Consider the following 15,744-nt stretch of genomic DNA (forward strand, 5'->3'; position numbering starts at 1 on the left):
CACCACCAAGGGACCGAGCGCTGCTGTGAGCCACGGGGTCAAACAAAAATGGTGCAGGACCCCTTGGAGTTGACTGCGCTGCTGTCCCTCGGGACCGTCAAGGGGGCATGAGTAGGCGGCGTTTGCAAACAGACTTGGCCGGGGAACCTCTCCTGTCCTCAGGAGCATGTTGTGGGAACTGCTGTGACCAACATTCTAGATCTTTCCTATTCCGAGTGTGGTCCATGGAGATCACTAGAGAGCTTGTTAGAAGAGCTGAATCTGAGGCTGAACCCAGACCTACTGAATCAGAATCCACATTTTAATGAGCTCCCAGGTGACTCACTCACGTGCTCCTCAAAGTCTGAGCCGCACGCTTGCAGGTCGCCGGGTCTGGCCTGGGCTGCTCAGTGGAGTCCCTGGGGAACTTTGCAAACACTGCTGCCTGGGTCCCACGTCCGGATCCGGATTTAATTGGTCTGAGGTTTGGCCGGGACAGGGAGAGTTTTAAAAGCTCCTCAGGTGACTTTAATGCGCAGGGAAGTTTGGGAATCATCGCTCTTGGTCTTATCTCTGGACCGATAAGCTGTTTTATTGCTTGTGTTTGTGAGAGGAAAGGGGTGAGTTAAAGTGGCCGCTGGCCGGTCGCACGGAGAAGGTCAGGACTATCCACTCGAAAACGTGCAGGAAGGCACGGAAGGCCCTGGACCGGCCCACTGAGGCACAGGGGGACCGAGGCATGGTCCTGAGGTCTCATAGCCGGCTGGTTGCAAAGCCTGACCCAGGACTCAGTTTCCTATCACCAACTCCCAGTTGGTGTGTGGGCTCCTAGAGTCGTCCCCTCCGCCCTGTCTCCTTGAAAATTCTCCTTCCTGAGCCTCTCCCCTGCCCTGGTCCTCGAACCGAAACTTTGGCTGGGTGCTGATCCGTGGGCTGCCTCTGCTCTGCTCTTTGCTGGCTGCTGGCTCAGGACCCCAGCAGCCCATCCCTGAAGCCCGAAAAAGCTTCATCCACCAAAGCCAGAGGCGTTAACACATGTTGACCCCCAAGATTCGTCCCATTCTGTGATGAACACCTGCTTGGATGCAGCTCAGCTGAATGCAGAGCAAGGGACTCGCTCACAGGCCCAGCCCTGCCACTTGGCAGCTGTGCCTTGCACTGACCCTTCAGCCTCTCTGGGCCTCAGCTCCCTTATCTGTAAACCGGGCACAACAGCACTCCCCTGCTTCAGGCTGGTGTGTGGGCTGAGTGACATGAAGAAGGTGACAGAGCCCCAAGCAGTGCCTGGCACGTGGTGGGCACCAGATCACAGTCAGTTGGGGTTGCTGAGGGCCCACAGCATCATGCAGCACGGACGCAGGAGGCAGGACACCCTGAACCCGTGGGCCAGAGGCAGCCAGCACACACCTTTGTCCTCCTCTGCCAGACGTGCAGGCTTAAGTGTCATCCTGTGCGTGTGTTTGGTGGCTGTGAGGAGACCTGCACTGTCCCTGTGGGGGCTCCCCAGGCTTCCCGGGCTGACGGAGCAGCAGGAGTTGGCTATGCTGGCCACAGTTGGTGGCACTCTTCCCACTGAGTGGGCCCACTCCCAACAGAGCAGCTGTTATTGTCATGGTTATTTTATTTTTATTCCTCCCTCTGGGAGCCCAGAATCAAAGGGGAACATGGGCTCTGCTGCCTCCATCCGGAGAGCAGAGGAGCGGGAGGGGTGGGTGGGTTTGAATATTCTCAGCCAGGACCCCACAGGCTCAGAATCACTGTGGTCTCTGAGGGCAGGGCCCACGGAGATGGTCTGGTGAAACGCTTTCATCTTACAGATGGGGAAACTGAGATCACAGAGGGTCTAGGACTTCCCCAAGGGTGAGTCGGGGCCGCGCAGGAGCCTGCTTCTCCTGGCTGTCTGGTCTGCGGTCTTTCCCCTTCTCCTGTGACTGCTGTAGCCAGGACGAAATCGAGGGTGGTGCTCCAGGGCCCTCCGCCCTCAGCCAGTGTTTCCATGTGAAATGCAGATCCCTGGGCCCCAGGGACCGCCTCCGTATCTAGGATGGCCCCGGGGATCCACATCCAGAGCAAGTTCACCGACCAAAGTTCTGGAACCACTGCTGTGAACTCTCCCCGTTGGTCCCCAGACCCCTCCTCTGGGCCCCTCCTCTCCTCTCTTCCCCTGCATCAAAATTCACCACTCAGGAATCGCTGCCCCTGAGGAATCGGCTTTCATTTAAAGCATCGCTTATCTGGCACACTTGACAACAGTGGGTCCCAGATGAAGGGGACAGAGGCGGTGTCCTGTCTTGGAGAAACACATGCACCCTGGACCCAAGTGACCCGAGATCGAATCCCACATCCGCCCCTTCTAGGTGTGTGCCCTCTGCGTGTCCCCTCTCCTGTCGGATGAAGATGGTGATGCCCCCTCCTAAGGTGTTGTGAGGACTGAACGAGTTAGTATAAGTGAAGGGCTCAGGTTAGCAGCCAGCACATAGGAAGGTCCGTATAAATGGTCACTGTTGTGCCCATTTTACAGGCTGAAAAAGTTATGCTGAGAGAGGTTAAGAGACTATCCCAGGGTCACACAGCCACTATGTGGCAAAGTTGGTTGGGCTTCTACCCCTGTCCCACATAATCCCTGCCCGGGTGACAGCAGCCTCCCACTCCTGTGGCCACCTGCAGCTCTCCTGGTGGCTTATGGGTTGGCGGGGAAAGACTCTCCCCACCCCCCACTCACACACACTCTCACACACTCTGGGGTCAGGATCCGTTCCCAATTCCATTAGCCAACAAGGCAGAATCGGAGGAAACCAGGTGGCCATACAAGGCTACAGCAGCTCAGTTTCCCTTTACCCCAAATGTCCCTAATGGGGACAGAGGCTGCTGGAGACGCTGCCATGCTCAATCTTTGTTATGCCAATGCCCATTTATACTCAAAGCTTATTTTCACTTTCTGGAAGAAATTACACTGGAAACCTCTGCATTTTGATCTAAGAGAATGTTTTTAAACATTGGCTGTCCTGGCCGTGGCATCAACAAGGTCACTTCCTTGTCTAAGGAAAAGAGTTTGGGGAAGTGTCCTTGCCCCCATCTCGGCCTGGCTATCTCGAGTTGGGGAGGCCGTTTCTTCCCCACACTCCCCAACCCCACTCTTTCTCTCCGTGGTTCCATTCTCTTCTCTGAGCGCTTCTGGTGGAATTGAGGCGTTTGGCCCAGCATCCGGCTGATGCTCACCCTCAGAATGGGCTCTGTATGTCTCTCTTCTTGGTCACTCCGAGGACTGAGGAGCTGAGCAAGGCCATTCGAGCCTGTGAGGCTCTGCACCCCCCTCTCCCCACCAACCCTCTCCCCCTCAGTGGCCTGGGGAAAGGCAGCTCCATTACCGCTCCTTTTCTTTCTTTCGTTCCTGCTGCGATAGAATCTGCCCTGAGCAGCCAGGGCCCGGCCAGCGCTCGGGGCCCATTCTAATGAAGGTAACTGAATGCCTGGGCGGCTGAGACCGGCCCCTCGCAGAACTGCCAGGGGAGGGCAGTGCGGGGGGGGGGGGCAGAGTGTGCCAGCTCTTGTTGGCCCGAGCCTGGTGTTAGAGACGGGCTGGGCCCTGCAGCCCTGACGGAGGGGCCCAGGCAGGGGAAGGGGACAGAGAGCAGGTTTATTTGGGGCAAGCTGGGCTGGCTCAGGAGTTGGAAAAGCAAACAGATTTGGGTCACGGGCGGGGGGAGGTGGAGGAGGAAACGGTCAGATCAACCAGGATTCTGATACCAAGGAGCTGGGATTCAGGGCTCTGGCTCAAGACTTGGGACCCTTCTGATCAGAGCTTCTCTTTCCCTCTTTCCCGCCCTCCCTCCCTCCCTCTGCTTGGAACCCACAGCTGCAAAGCTGCCCTTGGGCAGAAACGTGTCACCACTGTCCAGCGCTCCTTTCCCTAGACTTGAGAGGCCCTGGCGGAGTGGAAAGGGCTGCGGAGTCAGGCAGGCGCGCATCCAGATGCTGGCTCTGCATGTCCTGTGGCAGGTGACTTAATCTTCTTGAGCCTCAGCTGTCTCATCTGTGAAGTGGGAAGGGCAATGTGTTCTCTGGCGGATCCAGAGTTGGTGGGGCCTGAAGCTCCTACAGTGTGTGGAGTCATCTTCAACCTAAGGGATGTGTTTTACTTTGGCAAATTTTACAAAACACGTGGCCATGTGAACACGGTGGCAGGGCCCCTCCCGAGCACCTGAGGGTCCTAGAAGTTTCAGCTTTATGAAACCTGACCTGTGAACACGTCTACCTGGGAAGACTGTGAAGGATTCAATGAGCTCATAGTGGAGAGTTCCTAGGATGGTGCCTGGCACAGAGTTGGCCCCTCGTAAGTGGTAACCGTTCCTGTTGTCACCTCTCCAGGTCACATGAGCCCTGGCTGGGTGCAGTGTTGCATTTCTAGCACCAGTGCTGTGCTGCAGATGCCACACACTGGATGCGTCCCCCTTGTCAGCTTCCCCTAACAGTGCTCCTGACGGGCCAGGTGCTGGGCCGAAGTCTGTGTCCGATGGTCCCTCCCAGAGCTTTCTGTCTGGAAGGGGTAACCAGTCCATGGGTTAACCACACAAATAGGCGATTCCAAAGGAAGGGTGACAATGTGAGAAAGCTAGGCAATATCTAGGGGAAAGAAAAAGAAACTCATTTTGACCTGGGAAATAAGGAAAGACCTCTCCTGAGATATTAAAAAAAGGAAAGAATTCTTATAGTTCTAATTTCTGCGTGGCTGTCTGTAAGGCAGTCTGGCATCATGACATTGATAGCACTTACCAGGTCCTACTAAAGGCTAAACAAACATTATCTCATTTGATCCTCTCGATAATTTTGAGATGAGAGGATGGAGACCGGAGGGAGAAGTACTTTTACCTGAGCTGATGTATGTCCTAAATGGCAGAGCTGAGGTTCAAACCTCTACCCGCCGGCCGTAAAGCTCTGTCAACTACACTATGCGGCTGACACAGAGGCAGAGATGCTGTTGCGGGCTCCTGTGACCTCATGACCTTCTCAGAGGTCACACTACTGCTACTACCAGAGTGGTTGTGATCTCCCTGGGGTATCAGAGGCCAAGGGCAGTCAGTCTCCCAGACTTGGCAAGCCTTCCTGGCATCCTCATACATGTGCATCATGAGTGCAGTGACACAGACCCAACCCCAAGGCCACAGACACCAGCCCTCTCCTGGCCTTCTGGTCTACCCAGTTGGCTCACTTATTCCTGGAAGGGTGACTGATGCTCTGTTACCTGGAGAGAAGCAGGAGGAGCCCAACTATTGGGTCCAGAAAACCACAGTGGGGGACTGAGCTTGTCCATAGGCTTCCGGACAGGTCTGGCAGAACGGGGCATGGGTGACACATACCTCTCATGATCCAGTGGAGGGAAGCAGGTACAGGGCTGGGGTGGGATGGGGGCTAACACTTTTAAGCACCTATCATGTGCCACCCACTCTGCCAGGTGCTTGAAACCTGTTATTGAGTGGTCCTCGTAACAATCTTGTGTGGCAGGCACTTGTAGCTCCATTTCACAGATGTGAGCACTGAGGCTCAGAGAGGCGAATCAACCTGTTAGGACTCTTAGCCCTGAACCTGACAGGAGTTTATGGGGAAGGTCATTATAGAGGAGACAATGGGCCACCTAGTAGATGGAGTTTTCCATAGAAGTTTTATTTTTTTAATAAACTTTATTATGTTTTTGAGGAAGACTAGCCGTGAGCTAACTACTGCCAATCCTCCTCTTTTTGCTGAGGAAGACTGGCCCTGAGCTAACATCCATGCCTGTCTTCCTCTGCTTTATATGTGGGACGCCTACCACAGCATGGTTTTTGCCAAGCGGTGCCGTGTCCGCACCCGGGATCCAAACTGGCGAACCCCAAGCTGCCGAGAAGCGGAACGTGCGAACTTAACCGCTGCGCCACTAGGCCGGCCCCAATTTTATTGTTTTTAAATCCAAAACTTTTCATATTTCTATTAGCCCTTGTTAAAAGCTGAAGCAAATGTGTTAAAATCACGTGTGAAGAAAGTATGTTTGTGGGAGGTGGGAGTTTTTAAGAAGTGTGCAGGATGGTAATCTTTGTGCACGTAACTCAGTGCCAGGGTAGTAATAACAGTGTCCACGTGTTGAGGTCACAGGAACCAACGCTTTAGAGACCTGATCCCATGCAGGCCCCCCAACGAGAGACACTCATGAAAGGATACAGTTATTATCCCCTTGTGACAGCTAACGGACCTGAGGCTCAGCCGGTAAACAGGTTGCCCAGGATCCCTCAGCCGGGAAGTGGTGGAGCCAGACCCAAAGTCAGGTCTGTGGGAGCAGAGAGAGGTGGCCATGTCCTCACTTCTGCCCTCAGCAGGCTGTGATGGAGCTGATGAGCCGGTGAGCCAGGCTGGAGGTGCTGGACGACAGTGTGGTGTTGACAGAAGCAGCTACCCGAGCCATCCGTGGCAGAGGTGACGATGAAAGTCACATCCTGTTACTGTCCAGCTGGCGAGCCCCTTGCCTGGTGCCTAAGTTGGCAACGAGCCCTGCAGGCTGGGCCCGGACTTGTGTGCAAAGACAGGTAGCCTGTCAGGTGGGGGCGGGGGTGCCTTGGCTGAAGCTGTCAAATGCACAGTCACGAAGCAGGAAAGAGGGCTTTCACTTGAGGTTGGTTCCCCAGACCTCGGCTGAGCACTGCCCTGGGGCCAGTGCTATGCCAGGGACGGGGCCGGCGGAGATAGGACACCATCCACCCTGGAGGAGCTCGGTCTCCAGGGGAGCCAGACACAGAACCACCGTGCAGGGTTGCACGCTGAATGCTCCGGCCACACGGGAGCCCGGGAACCTGGTGAGGGAGCAGCTGATTCTGCCCTGGGGGTGGGGGTGAGCGCGGGGAGTTGGCCGGGCCAAACCAGGGCTTGAAAGCTGAGAATGGTAATCATCATAAACGTGCCCAACGCTCTTCATCTGTAGTCTTCACCCCCACCCCAGGACGCATCCCAGTTCACTGAAAGGCTCAGCCACGTGCTCCTTCAACAGTATGAGCGGAGCAGCAGAGATCCGACTACCAACGGAAGACAAGGGCCGTTCTCTCGAAGAATTTCTATCCTAAGGGGAGAAGGCAAACCAGAAACAGGAAAGCTCCTCAGTCATGTAAATGCAGACGGAGAGAAGGGCTTTGATGCGAATAAAGGAGAGTGAAGCAGGGAGAGTGATGGAGAGGGCTGCTCACTGGAGGTGCACCTGAAGGAAGTGAGGGATGGAGGCATGGGCAGGTGGGGGATGGGCACAAAGGGGGAAGTGCAAAGGCTGTGAGGTGGGAAGGAGGGTGGGGGCCACAGAGGCCAGGTGAAGGTTTTCAGCTGGGAAGTGACAAGGCTTGCTTGCCTGCTTGGTGTTTTAAAAGATCCCTGGGGGGCCAGCCTGGTGGCACAGCAGTTAAGAGCACACGTACAGCTTTGGCGGTTCGGGGTTCCCCGGTTTGGATCCCGGGTGCGGACAGGGCACTGCTTGGCAAAAGCCATGCTGCGGTAGGCATCCCATGTATAAAGTAGAGGAAGGTGGGCACGGATGTTAGCTCAGGGCTAATCTTCCTCGCAAAAACAGATCCCGGGGTGCATGTGTGAAGGCAGCAGTGGAATCAAGGGGACCAGTTGGGCGGCTGTGCATTCGTCCAGGGGAGACAGGTCAGCTTGGTGGAGGATGGTGACAGGCAGACGGTGACAGGTAGGTGGGCTTGGCTCAAGCTGCCAGGACATGCTGACGTGAGGTGAAGGCAAGAGAGTCAGGGAGGACTAGCCCGAGGTTCTCACCTGGGCTCCTGGGGGAATGTCCGTGCCGTTTGCTGAGCTGGGGGTGGGGGATGTTGAGGGGGGCAGCAGGTTTGGAAGGAAACTCAGCAGTTCAGTTGCGGACGCGTTACCTGAGATGCCTACTGGAGGTTCCGTTGAAGACTGTCCCACGCTGTGGTTTGCGTGCAGATCCCCTTTAGGTCAGAGCCCCTCAGTTTTCCATCTGCTGGGAGTGCCAGCTGCAGCTGACCCCACCCAGGGGCCAGGGGGCTCTCTGGCCCAAGATTACCGTATGCCATGGGGGCACCCTATGACTCCATGTGGGGATATAAGGATTTTGCCCCCTTGCCTCTTTTTGGCAACTCTGAAGGGCCATCCTGATGCCAGAGCACCTGAGGGATCCACTGAGGCCTCATTACAACGACATCTCTGTTCCCCTCTCCTGCTTCCCCCATACCCTCGAGGGGTGGACCCCTAAGACACTGCCCAATAAACTTCCTCCACAGACAGTGGATACAATAGTCTAGGGCTCAGGAAATAGTCCAAGGCTGGACATAAACATGTGGGAGGCATCAGCATTTGGTGGCCTTTAAAGAGCCCCCTCCCTGCCCCCCCAGCGAAAGAGAGAAGGGAAGAAGACTGAAGCCCAAGGTATGGCAACATTTAGAGCTGAGGAAGGGCACAGAGCCAGCAACAGTGACTGAGAAGTCACTCCTGGGGAGGTAGGAGGAAACCAGGAGGGTGGGCATCCTTGAAGCCAAGCTAAGAAAGTGTTTCAAGGAGAGAGCCCCTGGGTCCAGTGCTGCGATGAGAGATCAGATAAGATTAGGATCCGTGTGGCTCTGGTTTGTCATTTCCACCCTGTGGAATGTCAGGAGGGATTTTCAAGGCCAGGGCATAACCTGGCAAGGAGATGAACTAGAAGAGGAAGGGAAATCGATGATGCAGAAAGTGACGCGGGGGGGATTGCGGGAGCAGAGACCCAGCGAGAGGGTGGGGTCCAGAGCCCAAGCAGAAGGCTCCATCTATGCACCATGCGTCATGGAAGGATGACAGAGTTAAGGCAGCTGCACAGGGGTGTGCTGACCCGGTGGCGCTGCCAGGAGACGGGTCCCTTCTGGTCATTTCCATTCCACACAGTCATCAGCTGCGAGTGAGCAGGGCAGGAGTGCTGGAGATGAGAGGAGGAGAAAGGAGAAGCACCATAGGCTGAGGGCTCCCTGCTGGCAAAGGGCCAGAGGTGGGATTCCAGCCCAACCCTGAGGCTAACTCGAAACCCTGGGCTCTGGGCTTCACTCGATGCAAAAAGCACAAGAAAGACATTCCAAGGAGAAGGAACAGCAAAGGTGTCGAGACGTGGTATGTTCAGCAAGTCATGGAGATAGGAACAATAAAAATATGTTTGGAGCTAGTGCTATGCTAAGTACTCTTAGCGTATAATTTAACACCCACCCCATCCCTCAGTAACCCTGTCACACAGATACAGCTGATCCTCATTTCCTTGCAGATTCTGTCATTGCAAATTTGCTTATTTGCTAGAATTTATTTGTCGCCCCCAAATCAATCCCCGCAGCATTTTCGCGGTCATTTGCAGACATGCTCAGAGGGATGAAACCTTGAGTCGGCCGGCTGAGGTCGAACAGGATCTTACTCCGCCTTCTCCTTTCTGCTCAGCCTCATTCAGCTCATACTATAAACATGTCCTCTGAGCAGCCTTTCTAGTGCCATGTTTTTGCATTATTGTGCTTTTCGTTGATGACTTTGCTGTTTACCGTGAGCCCCAGACGTAGCCCTGAAGTGCTGTCTGCTGCTCCCACGCGCAAGAAGGCCGCGTTGTGCCTTAGGGAGAAAACACGTGTTAGATAAGCTCCGTTCAGACAGGAATTATCACACTGTCGGCTGTGGTTCAATGTTAATGAATCAACAACATATATTAAATAACATGCCTTTAAACAAACGTGCATAACACAGGGTTATGTGTTGATTGGTTGACAAAAATGTTGCAATCAGAGGCTCACAGGAACTTAACCGCTAGGAGCAATGGTTCCGGATTCATAGGTTCGCTGTTGGTGTAGCTACTGTAGATAAGAATTGACCGCATGCAAGCTGCGGGAGGTAAGTAACTGGGATGGGGCTTGAGGCTGGGCTGGCCCGGCCCCAGAGCACTTCACTCCCATGAATGTGGCCTTGTGGTCTAGGGGGATGGCAGGAGGCCTGGCCTGCAAGAAAGGTTTGTTTTTCAGGGCACCCTGGGAGCAGCCCTTCCTCCCCCTGCCTGGCTTCCTCTGGGCTCGGGGCCTCTCCAGCCTGTACCTGAACAGACAGCAGCTCCTTCAGTCTGCCCAGGCTGTGGCCACAGAGCCTTGGCGGGTTTGGTTTTCCCCCTAAGTGGGAGGAACACTGGCTCAGTGTCCTGGGCCAGGCGCCTTTGGTTTCCCTTTGCAGAGCCCAGCCCTGAAAGGAGAGCCACAAAGGAGGTGTGTGTGTGCCTCAGACGGGAGGCGGCTGCAGCCTCCAGCCCAGCCCAGCCCCGTCTGCTGCGGAGGAGGCCGCCTGTTTATTCAGGGGCCGCCTGGCCCATCCTGGGCAGGTCCAAGTGAGCATTGGTCCTGGGCCCTCCACAACCACCTCAGGACCCGGCTGCCCGAGGGCAGTCTCCCCAGCCCCCGCTCCCTCACTGCCTTTTCATAGCGCAGAGCCCACAGCCCTGCTTCTGTCATTTGTGGGGCGGCTTGTTTGTTGTGGGTTTTGGGTGTTCTTTCATTGCAGCATCACTAAGATAATTTAGGAGACAATTGTGGGGGACCATGTTTGCTTTACAGGCCCTTCAGTATATGTCCTTCCAATCTGAAAAAAGATGTTGAAATTATCTTTATCCACTACCATTCTTGTCTAAAAGTTATTCTCCTCTCAGGAGGGGGTTGAATTCCTGAGATCGATGACTGACACCCTGTAGTGGCCTGTAAGAAGGTCCTAATTACAGGCTGAGAACAAAGATGCAGGGAGCACCCACAGGCCTGTGAGGAAGGGACAGTGACATTGGTCGGGGGGCTCAGAGGGCCTCGCGGGCCAGATCCTGCTGGAGGGAAGCTGAGGGCAGGCTGCCGTCCAGAGCAGCCCTGGGGAGGGCTGGGGTGACCCGGCAGAGAGCACAGCCTGAGTGCCAAGCTGTAGGGCCAAGGAAGGAGCCTGAGCTGGGCGTGAGAAGCCGGACCCCACGACCCCTCCCTGAGCCACGTATACAGAAAATCTCCGGTGTTGGGCCTCTCTGGTAAGCTCACACACCCAGCACACGTGTGCACACATGCTAATACCTGGAAGGGCCCCCAGCTTAGCACCCAGCCCTGGGTGTCCAGGGGTGCTGTGGGGTGAAGAGCAGTGCCCTGGTGTCAGCGAGGCCTGCACTCTGCATGTCGTTCTTCTTACATCTCTGGGTGGCTGGCACCATGCAGGCCTGCGGTTTCTGCTCAGTGAGTTGTTTGAATAAATTAATGAACTAGTGAATGAATGAATGGTGTTGGGTTTACTGTGGTTACTTTGGGAAAGTTATTTTACGAATCTGAGCCTCCTTGTTGTAGGTGCACAGTCTCTAGGGTTAGCTGCCTGGGTTCGAATCCCGGCTCTCTACTTACCAGCTTTGTGTTCTGGAGTGACCTCTTTAAGCCTCAGTTTCCCCATCTGTAAAATGGGGATAATACCTGACTCATAGGGTTGCTGTGAGGGTTAAATGAGATAATATCATGTGAAGCACTTAGAGCCCACTACATCGTAAGTGCTGTGTAGGTGTTTGCTGTTAGAGTCTTTAAAATGAAGATGACATCTTGTTGCTGTGTGTGCACTGGGAGCCTGGTGCATTGTCTTCCAAAGCGTGTTCCTGGCAACACTGAGTCCTTGTGTCGTTAGATGTTAAATGAGAAGGGGTCCTGGTCCAAGGCCCAAGAGCCTTAAGAAACCCTGGAATAAACAAAGCCAGACAGGCGTCTCTCCTGCTAATGCGCTCGGTGACATCTCCTGGGGGAGTGAAGAATTCCGCCTGCTGATTTGACCACAGAGCCCTTTCTTGCTTTCAGAGTGGGATGGGGGCTCCACAAAATACACTTTTGGAAGCAACACCTACTTCTTCCTTCCCCCTCTCCCTGGAGCCCTGGCCCCATCCTGTTCTTCTCATCCAGTGGTACCCAGGGAAATGCCAGAATGCACCTCCCTGAGTTTGGAACTGGGGCGGGAGGCAGTGGCCAAGCCAACCCCAGAAGGATGCCCAGCCCTCCACTCTAACCCAGTCAGCCGGGCAGGCAGGCTGGCATCACAGCCTTGAGGGCAGGACACTCCCCAAGAGGTATTCACCCTGCCTGTGGGTGAATGGCAGGGGCCTGGGGTGGGCTGCGACTGGTTAAAATAATGCCAGGCTGGGCAGTGGATGCCTCCCCAGGATGACGGAGAGGAGCATGACGTCTTGCTCACAGTCTTTTATCAGGCTCATTAATTAGTTTCTGCTGCTTTCCAGACAATTGCAGCTGCTGTCAATAAGCTGGTTATGCAGTAAGAGCGGCAGCAGGGAGTCCTGGTCACGGGCCAGCGGATCTGGGCGTGGATCCTGGCTCTGCCACCCTGGCCGTGTCACGTAACCCTGCTGAGCCTCAGTTTCCTCATCTGCAAGAAGGGTGCAGTGACATCTCTCCCACAAGATGGTTGGATTAAAATAAATGAGAGGAAATGAAGTGACTGGCACGTAATAGACCTTCAAGGCTGGGTAGCCGTTATTAATAATCAGCCTCAGGGAAACGATCTGTGGTTTCAGAGCCCCTGTGCGAGGCTCCCAGTGGGCAGAGACACCCCTCTTCGGAGCTCAGATCTGATATGTTCTGGGAGGAGGGAAGCTGGATCTTGAAAAATGCCTTTCTCATATCCTTGTTTCAATCCTTTTAAATGCCCATCACAGGAACTTCAGAAAAGGCTCCTGGCAAACCAGAACTAATCAGGCCCTCAGCTCTCCAGTGTCTGTGTGTAAGTGGTCCTCAGTCCCACTCAGGGCCACAGATGCTCCCCTAGTGCCTACTATGTGTTAGACATGTTAGAAGCTGCAGTCCAAAGACACTAAGGACGTGGATTCTGTCCTCGATACATAGTATGGAAGGGACCTGACAGGATGCCAATCTGGACCATATGGTCTGTTCCTCACAGTAGCAGAACTTGTGTCTGAGGCATAGCGATCATGAAGCCAAGGACGAATTTATTTTTGGTGGAGCAAACAGGGAATCATTCCCCTGGAAGGTCATACCTGAGCAGGGTTTTGAAGGATGAACAGGAGTTTGCCTAGTGGATGGATGAGGCAAAATGTTTGATACTGAAACAGCATCCCCAGTGTACTCCCAACCACCCCACCATTCTGAGGTCAGTGTGGATCTGCCACTAGCAAGCTTTGTGACTTGTGGGTAAGTCGTGTCTTTTCTCCACACTTCAGTTTCCCATTTGTAAAATGGGATCCCTTCCAGCTTTAATGCACTGTGATTTTGTGTCTGTGTAGGCCTAGATAGATGATAATAATTTCTAAAAAGTCCTCATTTTTCCAACAGTCATTGACATTTTCTCTTTTTTTGCACATCCCAGTCTTACAGAGTTGGTCATACTCTCTCCATTTCACTAAAGAGGAAACTGAGGCTCGCCGAGGTGAAGTGATTTGCCTTTTGCCAGGAAGTGGCAGAGCCGGGCCTCAAATCCAGGTCTCTGACCCTGAGTTTGGGGTCCTCTCCATTGTTCCACACTCTCTCACGCACCCCACAGCCTAAAACCCCTTGGCGGGTTGCACATAACTGATCCTTGATGACCCCTGGCCTTGCCCAGGCCCTGGGTCAGGCGTTACTGCTGACAGAGAGGGAGGAGGAGGAGTTGAGAGCCTTGTGTGCAGAAGGTGCCAGGCCCCACCTTGAAGAAATCACTTAAGGGGGGGCCAGCCCGGTGTCACCGTGGTTAAGTGCTCATGTTTCGCTTTGACGGCCTGCGGTTCTCCAGTTCAGATCCCGGGTGCGGACATGGCACCGCTTGGCAAGCCATGCTGTGGCGGGCGTCCCACATATAAAGTAGAGGAAGATGGGCATGGATGTTAGCTCAGGGCCAGTCTTCCTCAGCAAAAAGAGGAGGATTGGCAGCAGTTAGCTCAGGGCTAATCTTCCTCAAAAATAAAGAATATTTTAAAAAAAGAAATCGCTTAAGGGAAGGAGGCAAGCAGGTGGGTCCGTGGGGGCAGAAGGCAAGAACTTGAGGACTGTCAAGTGAAAGCTGTGTTAGCCAGAGAGCAGGGTAAAGTCCAGGGCCGCAAGCAGGGGCGGAGCTCCCCTTTCCTGAAGCAAAAATCGGTGCCTAAATCCAGGGTGAAGGTAGTCCGCTGCCCCCAGGTCTCCGTATCCCCATCCCTGCTCTGGTTTCTTACGGTGCGTGTCATGTGCATCATTTGCTCATTTATTTGATCATCGTCTGACGCTGCCCCCCAGAATGTAAGCTCCAGGAGAACGGAGACTTTATTCATCACAGCTGTATCTCAACACCTTGCACAGGGTCTGGCGCAGAGACAATCTTCATTAAAGATGGGTGAATGAATGAATGAATGGATAAATGATGCCCTTACCTGCGATCACGCCAAGTCCCACTAGTCAGCAAGCCTTTGGCAAAGGATTCCCATACTTTGCTGCACTGGGATCACCTGGGGATTTTTTTTTTTTAGGAAGATTAGCCCTGAGCTAACTGCTGCCAATCCTCCTCTTTTTGCTGAGGAAGACTGGCCCTGAGCTAACATCCGTGCCCATCATCCTCTACTTTATATGTGGGACGCCTGCCACAGCATGGCTTGCCAAGTGGTGCCATATCCACAGCCCAGAGCCGGGGAACCCAGAGCCGCCGAAGCAGAACGTGCGCACTTAACCCCTGTGCCCCTGGGCCGGCCCCCTCACCTGGGGATCTTTAAAAACTGCTAACATCTGGCTCCACCCTAGACAGTTGGATTCAGTTTTCTATGGGGTATGACCTGAGCATTGCCATTTTTTAAGGTCTCCAGGTGAATCCAGCATGTAGTGCAGTTTGGGAACCTCTGCTTTGCTGTCTACTCCTAAAATCAGAGATGGGCTGCCTCATCCAGGAGGAGGTGGGGAGGGCGGGGGCCGCATTTGTAGGAGAGGAGAGTTGTTTATCATCTCCTGGGCTTGTAGTCGCCTGATGTTACCAAGAGTTAAGGAAAGGGAAGTTTTTCCTCCTTGTCCTCACCCGGTCCAAGTCAAAAGAAGACCTTGTTCAGCTTCCTCCTCCCCTGCCACCTCCTCCTCTTAGAGGATTGAATGAGTCAGAGGAAATGCAGGTTTTCTCACCAATTTCCCCTCTTGTTGGGTTCGCATGAGTAAGAAAACCCATTGTTCATGTGTGCACAGGTTGACAAAAATAGAGCTTGGCCTCTCTGAACACTGAACCAATAAGACCTGGTTCTGCCCCGTCTGCACAGCATCTAGCCAAGACATTACAAGGGAACCCAGCCCCGGGTGCAGACTGCTGAAGGACAATCACCAACGCGGAGGCGTTTGCCAGTGGAAAGGGGCTCACATTTCTAGGGCACCCACCTGGGTCCAAGATCTGTTCCTGGACTAACCCAGGGTTGGAAATGGGAAGGGACCTTAGCAATGTGTTGTCCAACCCACAGCTTTCCAGAGGAAGGAGTCATCACAGATGCCTTCCTCTTCCCAGGCCCAGCGCAGGCTCCTGGACAAGCGCCTGCTGGCACTGAAGGGCCCTGAAATTCAGGCGTTGCTCCCATTTTCTCTAACTGGGAAATTGGGAATGACTTTCCCTGGGGTTGGGTGGCCTCTGCAATCCCAGGGCCCTGCCTACCGGCTTATACTTGCTTCCCTTTCTGTCGCCACTGCTTACATCATCAAAGGTTGAGTTTGTCCCCTGGGATAGAAAGCTGAGACTTACCAGTCAGGGCTGATGCTTTCTGACTGTGGAGTCAAGGGACCTCTA

At 54.2% G+C, this 15,744-nt stretch overlaps 1 protein-coding gene across 2 annotated transcripts in view; it reads left to right on the forward strand.

The window, feature by feature from the left end:
• RAB11FIP4 (RAB11 family interacting protein 4) overlaps window positions 1-15,744 on the forward strand; it is a 116,309-nt gene that overhangs the window by 56,281 nt on the left and 44,284 nt on the right. Inside the window, exon 1 of one of the 2 annotated variants that reach the window (XM_070482749.1) lies at window positions 9,765-9,858. The exons of the other annotated variant lie outside the window; for it this stretch is intronic. The gene's annotated coding sequence lies outside the window, so the exon portion shown is untranslated. Of the gene's footprint in view, window positions 1-9,764; window positions 9,859-15,744 lie in introns of those variants that run through there. 2 annotated transcript variants of the gene reach the window in all.

Source organism: Equus asinus, chromosome 13 (genome assembly GCF_041296235.1).
Source record: "Equus asinus isolate D_3611 breed Donkey chromosome 13, EquAss-T2T_v2, whole genome shotgun sequence".
Lineage (NCBI taxonomy): Eukaryota > Metazoa > Chordata > Mammalia > Perissodactyla > Equidae > Equus > Equus asinus.